Consider the following 14965-nt stretch of genomic DNA (forward strand, 5'->3'; position numbering starts at 1 on the left):
GGTACTGGTGAAGATGGTTGTATATTTTGAAACTATGAAACAAAACATTGATCGTCCCAGAGGTAGTTTATTATACACATTATAATTTACATAATTTATGAGTAGTATGGTTACACTGAGGTGGAATGCTGTGGCAGAGTGTGGCAATGATCACGAGTGGTCGCAGTCCCTCCCGGAGACTGGAGAGGCCCCAGGGTTAGTATTCACAAAGTCTCTAAAGCTGGAGGTGTGTTTAAGATTGTTACTGTTTTCTGTACTCGTACAGCCACCACACTGTGCATCTCACGACGAAACTAGAGTGCATAATACAGTGAAAATATGAAGATTGATCTTTTACAAGAGTATATATATCAAGACCACGTTTATCATGATAATTGATCAAGATTCATGTTAAATAGGACCCCTGGTCTCCTCCCTTCCCCTGTCTCTGGGTCTCTCTCAGTCTGTCTCACACCTTCAGTTTAGCTGGGGAAAGCTCACGAAGAGGGAGGAGTCCCGGCCTAGTCCGTCTTGGTGTATGTTGTGGGTGTGGTCTGCTAACACTGCCTCCCTGGCCTGTGTGAGGGAGTTGTACACTGTTATACCAGGGCGTGTTATTGCTGTGTTATCTCTTGGTGGATCTGTAGTGATTGGATGATACACGAAACTTGCTAAGGTAAGCAAAGCAACAGGTTTTGTAAAGGACTAGTGTACTGACTGGACTGCTGGTTTACCTTAGGTTACTGACAGTGAGTGGATCAGATCAGACTATAATTATTGCTGTGTTATATCCTGGTGGCCCGGTAGTGATCGGATGCTACCTAAAATTTGTATGGGTAAGTCCAACACTAGTAAAGTATTTGTGACTGGACTTCTGGTTTAGCCTAGGTCGTGGATAACATTGACTTGACGAAATGACAAGTGGCTGGCAGGTGAGTATCTTAGGCTTGAATGAAGCGGTGAATTTGTCTGGGACGACTGGTTTAGCCCAGGTCGTGGATAACACTGACTTGACGAAATGACAAGTGCCTGGCAGGTGAATATCTTAGGCCTGAATGAAACGGTGTCGTCAGCAACCCATTAAAATGTTTGCCAAATTGTGTATGAAAGTGCTTTGAAGTGGAAGTGTTTTAGTTTAACAAGTGCGTATATGCCTGTGGTATGTAACCATAGCGAGCTATGAGAAGACCTATACAGTATTTGTAGGCTTGTATTAGCCCAATATACATGTTTTTATGACCAAGTTAATATGGTTCTTGTGAACTTTGCAAGTTGGATTTGTGAAATTCATGAAGGACTGACAGCTTATATGCCTAGTGCGTTATACTTGTTGACTGTAAATGGGACTTGTGAAATTTATAAATTTAGAGTATAGCTTACGTCTTATGTAGTAGGGCCTAACATACAAGTGGACAGTATTAATGGTTGTGATATTTGTGACGTGGTTTTGCAGGATAGTGGTGATCTACGATAGTGCTGTATGGTTGCTGTGGAAGAGATATACGATACTGTTTGTAGATGTGGTTATATCCACAGTCCAAGTAATATCATGTGGTGGTGAAAGAAGGTAGTATGTTTATCAGTAGGACTTTACCGTTGTATCCATTAACACTAGTCGTGAATAAAATCGTTTGACCTTAGCTGGAATAGGAAATTTACCAAAAGTTCTTCAGATCACGAAAAGGGGTATCTATCTACCCATAGCCAGACGCCGTAATCCCGTAAGGGGTGGTAAAACAAATAGCCTCCATGTTGCCCTCTCCCTTGCCATTTCACTGCCCTTCTCCATCTTTCCGTCTCTCATAGGTTTATACCTCTCCACTCCATCCCTCCGTCTCATCCGCGGTTTCCTCCTCCCTCTCCCCCTCGCCAATTCAGATTTCGGACCGAGAGAGTGATCATTCACATAAAATGAGCTAAGAAGACTGTGGTAAAGCTTTACCTTTGGCAACACACAAGTTTGAACAATGTACGGCCAAATATACTATTGTTTATCGAATGATTTTTGATGCAGAGCATTTAATACCCCACCTCCCACGTGCTTTGCCGTGTATGTAGTCATTTTTTCCCCTGATTTTCTGTTCTTAACTTAAGCTGTGGCTCAGGCAGCTGTGGTCTACAACATTGACTTTGAGGAGATGCATTTGTCAAAGGGCCTTGGCATAGAGGAAGCATAAAGATTTCTTCAGATAATGTCAAGACCGCAAGGGAATGGGACAGGGTCAAAGCCAAGAGAAAAGAAAGTTGTCAGACCTGATCTGGGGACAGTAAATGGTAACTATGCAAAAATTAGAGAAGCTAAGGACGCGGTCCATCGCTTGTTAAAAAAAGAAAAAAAAATATTAATGTATGAAGATTACAGTATACGGTAATTCTTCAATAATGCCCCAGCGGCGAGGTTTAATCAACGACCACTAGTCTAGTCATGCAGAAATACTCTTGTTACATGCGCCTGCAGTTATAGCGCAAGGATATACCGGTAGCCATTAAAAAAATGTTTTCTCGAAACTAAGGTACCGTACATTGAATTATGTTGTCACCATTTATGGATCAATTTAAATTCTGTTGGTGTCGTTTTAACGCTCTGGAAATTAAGAACGAGCTGAGAGAATAACTACAGTAGACCGGTTGGCCCATACAACTATATCTGTACTTTTTCCTTAATTTTTCAGGTAGCAATTTTAAGCAAAATTCTGCTGTGACGAATGTTCATTTCGCTTTATTTTTACTCATAAAATTCCCCTCTCCGTAATTTCATCCAGTGTCTGCATTTAGCCATATACCAGTATTTGGTAAATTTGAACAATTCCTGTGAATTGCATTAGAGCAATAATACTTTACAAATAAGAAATTCGTGTACATAAGTCGGCCTGACTCCTCTTCAAGCAACCTGAAAGCTCTGTGACTCTCAGCAGAATTTATCGTCTGACGTTAGCAGGAATATAATACTACAATTGTCTATGCTTTTACCTTTTACAGAAGATGAACAGGGGATGGAAAAATAAATTTTGAAAAATCCATACACCAGATTACAGGTGTCCTCCATTCATAAAAAATGTTACAGTTGGACATGAACAGCAGTAGGCTGAAGTTCGGGGGGAAACCCTTCTGGGGAAGCGTGTTCCAAATAGAAGCAGTTTGAAGAATAAAGGAATTCTGATAGGCAGAAGTTCTGCGATATGGCAATGTGACATTCAAGGGCGCTACCAAATGCCCGTGTTGCATGGGGGAAGGCGTATAGAGGTGGCACAATGGATGCAACTTCGTCTAAACATTTGCCATAAAAGTACGGTACCAATAATGCGAGAGGCAACATTCCGTTTTACTCGTAAGGGGAGGTAGTTCATTTGTAATTAGTGGGTTACCGGTATTTTAGCTTTGTTCTGAATTTTGTCCAGTTGTTTTAGTGCAGCCTCTCCACACCACAAAGGTGAGCAATATTAGATCTGAGAGCGCACATGACTCGTAAATTATAGCTAACTGCTCGTCAGTGAAGAAATTATAGGATTCTATAAAATAGTCCAAGTTTCTTTGAGGCGATTTTAGCAAGTGATCTGATGAGAGGTCCTGCTGAGATTATTGTTAAGTGAAGTACCGAGAATTTCAGTAACTTAGCTGAAGGTGTTTGTGTGATGGGTGGTAGTGGTGGTGATTTGCAGTACAGATATGAATTGTCGGTAGTAGACTAATGATAGCTGTCCAAATTTAAGGTTGTTAATGATTTTAGGTGCTAGGTAGTTGTGTAATTTTAGGTATGGTTTAATGGTGATTGTAACTGTGCCTCTAGTATACCGTAGGTTTCTGTATTAATTACCACATGGCGTAGTCAGGGAAATTAGTAGGTTATCTTCTAAAGTTATTAACTCCGCGGAATAGTCGAACCATACGAAACTAATGTTAGTCCAGTTAAGAATTTTATTTCGCTTTTTATAAGAATTTTCATTTATTGCTATTTGATTTCTTGAGAGTACGTGAGGTTGGCGCAAGGTTGGTAGATGTCAAGACGTACCGTACGATATACGGTACCGTAATATAGTACTGAGTTGATTGATGAAAATAGACTTGCTGATGTGAAATTGAGTACGGGACAGTAGAATGGTGAGTGGTGTACGTTACCGGATAGTATGGTGGGTGTACGGGGTTGACAGGGTTGGTACCGTAGTTCATTGATTGATGAGAACAGACAAGCTGATCTGAGAGCGAATTGTGATAGCAGTAGGCTGTGTTTCGTCGGTGTGTGAGAATGGGTGATAGGTATGGTATGCAATTGAAATTTCCATGCGGTGTGGCAGGGTATGGTAATGCGTAGAGTGTTATATACCGGTACTCCGTTTACTTTACTTTGGCCTAAAATTATTGTCCTCCCTCCGTCTTGGATGCTGAGACATAGCAATAGATTAACACAAGAATATGATACTAGCCACGAGGAAGTGCTACAGAGAGGATGTTGAACCACAGTATTGCCATTTTCAGCCACTGATGTACGTGAAATACTGTAAGCTGCCAAAGGATGAAAATATGGGGCCAGGTTAAAGTGAACGAACTATAGAGGCAGATAAGTTTAAATGAATGATTTATAGTGATAGATAAGTTAAAGTGAATGAACTATAGTGGTGGATGGGTTATACAGTGTAATGGATGATAAAATGTTAATTGTGAATGCCAAGCTAGACTAACGAATGATGTGTGATGGGTGTGATGATAATGTGTAGCGTGTGGTAGTTTTGATCATGCAAGGTGTAAACGTATGATAGTTGTAGTGATGTACCAGTAATCGGTGTATGATACGGTACTGTAGGTTTGTATGGTACAGTACGGTACTGGTAGCTGTGACCTTTGCAGTATCGATGTGTATGGTAGCTATGGTGATGCTTAGTAGGCTTGTTTAGTATCTGACGTGTTGTTGCTATGTATGCTAGCTGTAACTCGATGGTGATGTGTGCAGTATGTTACAGCTTTGGTGATGGGAGTGATTTTAGGTGTGGTGGTGTGGATCTGGTTGTGGTAGTTTGGATGTGAATGTGTTTTGGGTGTGGTGTAGGTGTGAGTTATCGATGTGGATATGGTGGTGTGGATTAATGGTGATCGTGGTGCCGTGATGCTAATGTCAGAGTGATCGTAGTACGGTGGTGTGGGTGTGAAAGTGATCTTGGTGTAGTTTGGGTGTGTGAATTATATAGCGGTGTGGGGTTTGAAAATGATGATGGAGTGGTTGTGAGTGATTATGGTGTAGCGATGTGCGTGTGAAAGTGATCTTGGTATGGTGGTGTGGGTATAAAAGCGATTTTGGTAATTCAGCGGGTCGGTCAGGATCACTTGATGATTGTGATCAACGGCTTTTTACCCTCCCGGAAGAGAGCCGAGAGCTCATGTAGTCCGATCCTAAGTACTTAGGTCCGATCTAAGAGCAAAGCCCTGACCTTCACACACGCACACATCCATTTTCTTGTTCATGGGGGACGGTAACCACCCACTTGGTCAGTGAAACTTTTCTCATCCCGAGCAAGGCGCAAACCCCCGTCATAACAGATGCTGGGCGAGAGCGTTACCACTGAGCCGGCGAGCGGTGTGGTGGTGTGGGTGGGAAAGTGATCTTCGTGTGATGGCGTGGGTGTGAAAGTGATCTTGGTGCGATGATGTGGGTGTGAAAGTGATCTTGGTAGCCTATGGTGGTGTGGGGGTAAAAGTGATTATGGTGTTGAGCTGTTTTGGTGGTGTGGGTTTAATTGCTAAACTGCAGCTGTACATGTATTCTTTAACATCAGTAGACATTCTTGGAGGGAGAGTAATAGCCGGATTTTACCTTTATGCTGACCAAAAAGTGTGCCTTTTGTCAGAGCAGTACAGTACTTTGGTTTTAGGGTTACTGAGTCGGTATTAACACTCCCAGTCCTACCGGTAAAATAGCCGAAAAGTAGCCCAGTCTATGATCATTAAAATAGTCCTCCCCTCCAGCAATCTAGTCTCTACCGTCTGTACTCATCTCCTCTACTCACCTAACCATTTTCCTGGATGTGTTTCCAATATTGGCAATACTGGTTGCCGGCATTTAAAAAAAAAAAAAAAAAAAAAGTAATTGTAACAATTAGGAATGTTACTTTGTGTAGGGGTATAACTTGGGTAGTTGGTATAACTTATTCAGCATAGTTCAAAAGCACCCCTATAAATAAAAAGTGAAAGGGATTTAACTGGAATAATTAACAAATCATATTTCCCTTTTTGTATCAACAGGCTCACAAAGGTATCATAATAATAACTTTAAAAAATTAACTACGTCACTTGGATAGCATTTATTATGTTTGCCGTCCCAGAGCAGTTTATCCAGATTACAGATGACTTTCCAGATTGGCAGAGTTATATACTGTATAGCCTTCACTAGACCCTTCAGTGTGAGAGGCCAGTCTTAAGCTGAGTAAAATGGTCTAGAGGCAGCAGGAATAAAATATAAAGACTTCACCTTATAGATGCTAATAGTGTACCTGTAATAAAAAAAAAAAAATAGTGAGAGCATTGCAAACTAAGGAACAAACCTCAGTAAATGTCTATGTATGCATGCACTTTCATTACATTTTTCAGTATATTTTGTTGGTCTGTTTCATATTTTCTTCTTTACAAGTTTCATCAGAACCTTGTCATTGATCACTGAAACAAACAGAGGCATCTGTTTAAACCCACTTAATTCACAACACATAGATGAGTGAATAACATTAAAATCACACTTGTTATTACTATCACGCACACACACACACACACACACACACACACACACACACACACACACACACACACACACACACACACACACACACACACACACACACACACACACACACACACACACACACACACACACACACACACACACACACACACACACACACACACACACACACACACACACACACACACACACACACACACACACACACGTTAAAGAATACTGTCTAACGTTCTCGTAGGAAGAGAAGTGGATGAAAAAGGTCGCAATGCTGGTAGGGAACTGTGGACGAACTTGTGCACTTCTGTACCGTAAGGGTTGCATTTTAAGTGGCTTAGATTTCGTAACACACCATTCTTAGCGATTTATATATTTTTCACGTAACATCTTACTGTCCAACTGTAAGTTATTTATGCAGACTATGCCTCATTCAAACGATATAAATAACAAAACCTACAATCGAATGTTAAGGTGTAGCATGCCAAATAAATCACTGAGGAAGAGGTGTTAACGAAATTCCTAATCAAACTATAAATACTGTTTAAGTTACGTAACAGTCGATACTTGTAACAGTGAAGTCGATGTTATTCGAACGATTTTAGGGCTACTTGTATCTGGCAACTCAGTCCTGTCAGTGTGGGTGTCTACTGTAGGCTAGTTATGGATGTCTACTATAGTTGTATAATAAGTGGCATAGGAGACTTCGTAGTGCGTTTTCCTCAGTGATTCATTTTACATATCGCACATTTTCATCCCTCTTGTACGTTACTGAGACAAACTAGGCTATGGCGATACTATATAAACATGAAAAACTGAGAATGTCAAGGTAAAATAAATAGGTAAGAAATTGGTGCAAATGTCTCCTCCACTACATAGAACATAACCCCAAATTTGAGTAAATTTCTCAGTAAGAATAAATGGGAATAAATTCCTCAGTAAGAATAAACTAAAACGGCGTCATCATACTGAAGATGATCCTATTAGCGACACAGTCAAGGAGGACTTTGGAATTGTGCGGTTCCTCCAAACGGAATAAAAGAAAATGGAATCAGCAATGAGTTAATCCATTCAGACAGATGACCTACTTTTTACTTTGATCAGACTCCCTCCAGACGATTTTACAAAGCATTGGAAGGATGTCCGGTTGCGAATACGGTAATGAAGGCTGTGCCTAACTCTTCCTGTTCGAAATGTCTCCAAAGTTGAACACGTATTTTACTAACTCTCACACCAGATTATCAGGTTCAGTTGAGAAATGCTAGCAGTCAAAGGCTTCATTTCCTCACTAATCGTCTCTAGTAGGCTAACGGTTTCGTTGTTTATCGGTACAATACCTAGAAATTTTTATTAAGCTAACACCAAACGATTGTGTTCATTCAAGAGAGTTCGTAGCGTTGAAGGACGTAAACTGTAATATTTTGTGTGATTGCTTAAGACCCTGTGTATGTTTTCTGCTTTTTTTTTTTTTTTATGTAGTATCATGATCCCCGCAGTACTCACTGTGTAACTGTACAGTACTTAATATGAAAACTCTTGCCTCATGTACAGTATGCGTCAGTGTATCTCCTTACACTTACGTACTGCTTGGCCTTCCAATACAACGTTTCCGAGTGTTTGAGCTTGTACTGAATGGTAAGTAGTGAATCTAAATCTAAATGAAAGCCGTGACGATTTGTGAGGCGTTAGGTCGGAGGTGGTTGGATATCGATGCTAAATTCAGTTTGGAACGAAGTTACGTTTATTTCACATTGTCTATCTCCTTCCCCTGGTGGCTGATATTCCTAGACTAAGAGGGTTAGTCTGTTTATCTGCCCACAGATGAATTTATTTGAAATGTTTCATGGGGGGACAGTAGGGAGCATGTCCTAAGTGTAAGTAAATGCGGTGGGACAGCACCGGTAGGCTATTTTTTTCCCCCTGATAATATTTGCTATTTGTACAGTGCATGTTAAAGTGCCATCGCAACCCATTATAAGCAGACGTAATGTGCGTAGCCTATGTAAATTTCAAGTTATTTACTGTACCTCCTGTAAGTGTGCAATTGATTATCAGTAAATAAAAGAACGTACGAAAATCATCATGGTAGCTTTTCCACCTAAGGATGAGAAAATACATTTTGAAAATTATAAAACAATTATACCGGTACGTGTCGTATGTAGCCTGCTACTGAGTCTTCTTTGACGACTAGTGCCAGTAGCGTCATCTTGAAGAAGAGTGACTCGCGTAGGTGCGTGGAAATGATGCCATTGAACTCGAAAAGTTGCCAAGATAGAGTCGTCAACAAAAATAGAAGATTCATTCTTATGACACCGCCTTAATCTGTTATGAGAGGTAGCATCAGTATTCCATAGTCTATATGCAAATCTTATTTATATCTGGTGCTTGTACAAGGTGTGTTTCAGGTGCGTGTGGTGTGCGTCTAGGGGGTGTGAGGTACTTGTGACGTGCACCTAGTCAACTGCGTACCTGCGTCGTGGCGGAATAACCGTAAATAGGACACAAATGGGCAAGGCAAAGCATTGGACTGTAAGCTGTGAACCAGAAGGGTATAATATGCGCGCTTTACCAATAATTCTTTCCCCCTCGAAAACTGTAAGGGTAGATGCGACAATAAAAAATGATGTTTGTCTTTATTTCAGTACCGTACCATATGCCAGAGCCAGACAGGTATAGTTCCCTGGGAGGGACCCCCCATTCATTGTGAAGATGATAAAGAAGCCTAAGAATTATGCCTGTCATCTGCACTAAGGTCTTTAGAGCGGGTATCCTATTTTTGCTAAGTCCCGGCCATTCGCTAGAACACAAACCTTGCAGGGTACGGTGGTCATTGGATAGGCCTATAGGTCCCCAGTTATATTGCTGAGTGAACAGGAGGGAGGAGGTAACCAACAGCGCCCACTTGTCTGAGACTGGCCCGGGAATCAAGCTCGGGTTCTTTCATACGCGAGCGGGATTTACATACGGTATCTGTACAGACCGGCTCCCCCATGGGTGAAAGGGTTAAGACTGTCCGTGAGAGGAATGAGCGATGAGGTATGCCTGGTGCGACTTGCATGAGTGGCTGTACAGTCAGTATGACTAAACTAGGTTGAACTGCGGCGAAGTGTAGTTTTGTTGTCTTCTGTCTTTCTTTCCTTCATTATTTCCTTGTCCTTCTGGCTATGGGTGACTTTACACTCCCTCTTCTGTCTTTCTTTCCTTTATTTTTTCCTCTTCCTTCTGCCTGTAGGTGACTTTACACAGAGTGACAAGCCAAATGGTTTCCTGTACACCATGAAACCATTTACTACGCTGGGTGGTAACCATGTAACCAAATTTTGGCGCCTGGTGGTTTAGTGGGTAATTATTGCGCTCTAATCGGATTGAGCCGGTGGAGGTTTATATCCAAGGGATGGTTGGGGTTGATTGCTCATGTAATGCCACTCAGGGATAAGTGAGGCTGGTCACTCTCATCTTAAATGTCGGGACCAACTGCCTAGCCCTGGGTCCTACGCTTCTCATGGGGCAATGTGGGATTGGATGATGGATGGTATGGATTTCCGTATTTTTTGCCATTAACTTAGGATTTTAGTTTGGAGAGATGTCTAAGAAAGAAACAGTAGCGAGGGATGGGCCATAGGAGGCTTGAGTGACTAAATTAGGTTGAATGATGGAGGAGTGGGTCATGGTGCTTTGTGTATTGGTCCAGTACATTCTCGCATTGTTACTACCTTCAGAATGTTTCATTGAGCGTGGGAGGGAAGTCTGTAAGGTGAAGGGTAGCGAGGGGTGGATTTGTTGGAGGTTTGCTTGAGTGGCCGGAGGTGTGACTAAACTAGGTCGAATTACGAGGGTCTAGTCTTGTGCCTTGGGTTAGTATTCTCGTCGGATGAGGAAGCTCCCTATATATAGTACCGTACCTTTTCCTTAACGATTTTTTAAAATGGCTGGTTAATATCAGAGTGTATGTTATGCTGAGTATGGTGGTACTGGATTGATTTATATAACACAGAAGAGGGTAGTAAGGAGTAATAAACTTAGTACATCGCTTAGGAAAAGGTGTTACGGGGCTTCCATAAATGACGAGAATACGGTCTTTGATGTATATTATCACTGAATTTGCTGTTGGTGTATATTCCTGCCTTGGTCTGCGTTATATTACCGTAGTGTATTTTATTTTGGATTATGATGAAGAACTTAATGTCGGGGTAGGTTGTAACTAATCATGTGCGTTTCTGAAACAAGGTATGTTGATTTTAAAAGGATAGAAATGATACTAATAAAAATATCGATTTATTATGCAAATTAGATACAAGTACAAGAGAACATTAAGGATATACAAAATAAATCACCGAGAAAGATGTGCAACGAAATCCTGTATGCCAGCTAGAATACAGCCCAATGACCCTTACTAATGGCTTTGGAGTTCTCATAATACCTGTTCCTTAGCGATTTATTTTGTCTTTATTTTTATTTTTTTTAATGTGTTCGACTTTGGGCATAGGCTTCATAGCCTACTCCCAAGGCCCAATAGTCCTCCTACATATCATACACCTCTACATGTCGCACAGTACACCTCGGTATCATGTACAGTATATATATTATTGATGCAAACGTGTCTAGACTAAAATGACAAAAATATTATACACTTAAATTTTAAGGTGAAATATATGCAAAATATATCGCTTAGGAAGAGACGCTGCGATGCCTTCAATTCCACCTCTGTACGGGCCATTGGGTTGCATTTTCGTTGACGTAGGAGACATTGTAGTGCCTTGTTCTCAGTGATTTATTTTGCATGCTGCGGTTTATTATTTTCTAGAATGATATTTGTTTTTCAGTATTGATGTCACATGCATCAGTATCACACATGAGGAATATCAAGTTGTATTGTGCAAAGTAAATCGCTGAGGTTGAGATGTTCCGAAGTCCCAATTAAGAGCAGAATAGGGTTCAGTACTGGAGAGGGACGCCTTCACGTGGTGGCGCTGATTTAGCAGGCCAGCTCTACTGACTGGTGTACAAGCGTCCCTCAACTTGCTCCCTATCCCCCGAAAGGAGGATGGTGGACTGAAGGAGAAGAGCAGTATCAGCCTGCAGTCCACCTGGTTCACGTTTCAGATCAGCCTGGGATTACAACAACAGCAGCAGCAGCAGCAGCAGCAACAACAACAGCAACAACAATAACAACAACAACTACTACTACTACTACTACTACTACTACTACTACTACTGCTTTACTACTTCTACTACCACTGCTACTACTACCACCACTAGAATACGGTTCATATTCTTGCGCCAGTTGTCCTGTCGTGTAAGTCGGGATCAGAATTGGAAGAACGCCCTTATTCATTGGGCCACGTTTGTTCAGGTCGTTCCTCACTGCCAGATATGATGCAGATGGCGTTTAGTGACGTAAGAGACCTCGTAGCACTTCATCCTATGTGACTGATTTTGCGTTTACACACACACACACACACACACACACACACACACACACACACACACACACACACACTCTCTCTCTCTCTCTCTCTCTCTCTCTCTCTCTCTCTCTCTCTCTCTCTCTCTCTCTCTCTCTCTCTCTCTCTTTCTCTCTCTCTCTCTCTCTTTCTCTCTCTCTAGGTCACTTATGTAATTTCACTGTCGACATTGTTTACATATGAAACAAACAAGAGGATGTTGGTGTAATATGCAAAATAAATCGCTCAGGAAGAGAAGTTAAGAAATCACTGTTGCCACTTAGAATATGGCCTTTAATCGCTGGGTGGCAATAAGAAGAAAAGTAAAACAAGACGCTAGTGTAGTAAATGGGTGATGTAAACGAAAGAAGACCCCAGGTGCCAGAGGGAAGAACATGATTTTGGGGGAAGCGAAAATAAGATAATTAGTAATAAAGAACTAGATGCGGAAGCTTCAGGGGCCTTCGGTTAATGTCCTTGGAGTGGTGTGGTGTGGGAGGGTGATTTGGTATGGTGTGGTGTGAGAGGGTGGTTTTGTGTGATGTGGTGTGGGAGGGTGATTTTGTGAGGTGTTATGTGAAAGTGGTAAGGTGAGTTTTGTGGTGCCGTGTGGCTTCCTTGAAGGCGGCAAAGTCTGCGAGAATGAATTACCCCTTCCGAAAATGGTTAGTGAGAGACAGACGGATGGGGGCGTTCCTAGGGATACGCCATGTAAAAAGACATCATCGAAATAAAGGACGGAAAAACAGAAGCATAAAAAAAAAAAAAATCGTAGCAAACGTAGGAGAAAAGAGGAATAATCCAAATCCCCAGGCGCCTGAGGGAAGAATATGATTTGCCGCGAGAGTGCTGGGAGTGGATGATTATGATGATGATGATGGTGATATGGCCGGGGATGCGGGTGCCAGCTGCAGCTCACATAAGGGTGGCGAAAATAGCAAGGAAGCGCCCTCGATTCACCGTAGAGCTGTTGCTGTCGGATTTGGTATGATTGAAAGGAAGAAAGCAAATGAGAGAGGAAAATGCTGTTAATATGGAAGAGTTGTGGATTACTTGTCACTTGTAGAAGAATAGTAAAGAATCATATATTCGACGCGAACCAAATAGTAAAGTAACTGAGGGGAAATACGATGGATAATGGGTTACTTGTTTGTAAATGGGAAATCAAGAATCTTCTATTTGAAAGAAACGAAATAGAATAGTAAAGTAACTGAGGGCGAAAATGCAGTGACTGTGAAAGGGTTATGGGTTATTTGTCGTCTGTGGGAGGGTAGTAAAGGAACTGATAGTAGAGGGGAATATAAAAGAATAATAAAGTAACTGAGAGGGAAAAATGCAATGGGTGTGGAAGAGTTATGGGTTATCTGTCGTTTGTGGAAGGGTAGTAAAGTCTCTGATAGTAGAAGGAAGCGAAAGAGAATACTAAAGTAACTGAGAGGGAAAATGTTATGGATATGGAAGAGTTATTTTGTAATGAAGAATCTGATATCGGAGGGAACGCTCATGTCCTAACGTAAAGCTGCCACAATAGTGTAAGCTATGAATGAGAATAGTAAGTAAGGAGGGATATTTACATTCTTCACGTTTGTTTAGGATACCAAAACAGTTACATAAATCTGATTAAACTATATGTGTTAAAGGAAATTAAATAGAAGGAAGCGCTGTAATTGCACGGTGATGCTGCTCTCCGATTAGGCATGGATGAAAGGAATAGTACGGTTTGGTAACTAAGAAAAAGTGTTGGGATATATTTGTTGTTTAAAAGCTAGTAAGAAAACCAGTATACTGTACAAGGGAAACGATCACGCCTTTCGGTAAGGTTGCTGCTATCGGGTTGGCAAGGAATGAAAGGGAATAATATGGCAATGATAAGAAAATGTAAAAGTTGTGTGTTATAAATGGTATGTTACTGAAAGACTCTTAAGGCCTCGAAAATAGAAGAAAGGAACAATCTTGTCCTGATGCAATAAGGTTAGCAACGAATGAAACTGATCGTAAGGCAGCAGTAATGGAAGGATTAGTGAACATTAATTGTTAATGGAAGGATATTAAATAGACTTTTATTACTTAAGGAAGCTCTTTGGTTCTCACGATAAAGCTGCTGTGCTCGGGTACGAATGTAAGGTTAAGCATGAGTAATAGTATTAGTGATATAGCTTAATCGTGGTTAGTAGAAGGATATGTAAAAATCTGATATCTGCTGTATTAGAAGGGGGTCTGTACGAATGCAATGGAATATTTAGGTACAGGAGAAGGACGTTATATGCAGCATTTTTGACGTTTGTCGTAGGATATTAATGCACCCACACAAGTATGGTCGAATTTACTGAAGGAAGCGTAAATGAAAAGAAGTTTAGTCTTGCGATAATGGTCGCGAGGTATCGGTACCAGTGAAAGGAAGAGTAGGTAATCGTGAATGAAGGGTTACTATATATTTTTTATCATTAGAAGTGTGGTAAAGAATCCGATATATAAGGAAAATACTCCTGTTTTATTTTATGGGTGCCGCTGCTGGATTAGTTACGAATGAAAAGTAATAGTAGGGTTACTGAGAAAAAAAAAAAGTACAATAGTTATGGAAGTTATAGATGATTTGTCGATAATGGAAGAACAGCAAGGCTACAATAGTAAAGAGAACCTATTTTGTCCTATTACAAGGCTCTCTCTGTCGGGTTAAGTACTGGTATTGTATGATTTAAAGGAATAAGAAGGCATTAACAAGAGAACAGTCAGGCAGTTTATGGTTACAGGAGGAAAACACACACACACACACACACACACACACACACACACACACACACACACACACACACACACACACACACAC

The 14965-nt window shown here is 41.0% G+C and overlaps 1 protein-coding gene across 1 annotated transcript in view; it reads left to right on the forward strand.

Annotated features, from left to right (window-relative positions):
- The first annotated feature begins 489 nt into the window (after positions 1-489).
- The window catches only part of LOC145408201 (uncharacterized), a 126815-nt gene continuing 112339 nt past the window's right edge, over positions 490-14965 (forward strand). Inside the window, exon 1 of the mRNA XM_080278956.1 lies at positions 490-655. The gene's annotated coding sequence lies outside the window, so the exon portion shown is untranslated. The remainder of the gene's footprint in view (positions 656-14965) is intronic.

This window comes from Coenobita brevimanus, chromosome 76, assembly GCF_032717465.1.
Source record: "Coenobita brevimanus isolate Jiangsu-jjx chromosome 76, ASM3271746v2, whole genome shotgun sequence".
Taxonomy (NCBI): domain Eukaryota; kingdom Metazoa; phylum Arthropoda; class Malacostraca; order Decapoda; family Coenobitidae; genus Coenobita; species Coenobita brevimanus.